Genomic DNA, 805 nt, shown 5'->3' with positions numbered 1-805 from the left:
AGTATATACCGTACAAGTCATCTATAGGAGTATATACCGTACAAGTCATCTATGGGAGTATATACCGTACACGTCATCTAGAGGAGTATATACCGTACACGTCATCTATGGGAGTATAATACCGTACACGTCATCTATAGGAGTATATACCGTACACGTCATCTATGGGAGTATATACCGTACACGTCATCTATAGGAGTATATACCGTACACGTCATCTAGAGGAGTATATACCGTACACGTCATCTATGGGAGTATATACCGTACACGTCATCTACGGGAGTATATACCGTACACGTCATCTACGGGAGTATATACCGTACACGTCATCTACGGGAGTATATACCGTACACGTCATCTACGGGAGCATATACCGTACACGTCATCTACGGGAGCATATACCGTACACGTCCTCTACGGGAGCATATACCGTACACGTCCTCTACGGGAGCATATACCGTACACGTCCTCTACGGGAGCATATACCGTACACGTCATCTACGGGAGCATATACCGTACACGTCCTCTACGGGAGCATATACCGTACACGTCATCTACGGGAGCATATACCGTACACGTCCTCTACGGGAGCATATACCGTACACGTCCTCTACGGGAGCATATACCGTACACGTCCTCTACGGGAGCATATACCGTACACGTCCTCTACGGGAGCATATACCGTACACGTCCTCTACGGGAGCGTATACCGTACACGTCCTCTACGGGAGCGTATACCGTACACGTCCTCTACGGGAGCGTATACCGTACACGTCCTCTACGGGAGCGTATACCGTACACGTCC

The sequence above is a fragment of the Hyla sarda genome, unplaced genomic scaffold (assembly GCF_029499605.1).
Source record: "Hyla sarda isolate aHylSar1 unplaced genomic scaffold, aHylSar1.hap1 scaffold_2285, whole genome shotgun sequence".
Taxonomy (NCBI): domain Eukaryota; kingdom Metazoa; phylum Chordata; class Amphibia; order Anura; family Hylidae; genus Hyla; species Hyla sarda.
The sequence above is the reverse complement of the archived record's forward strand: the minus strand, read 5'-3'. Positions refer to the sequence as shown.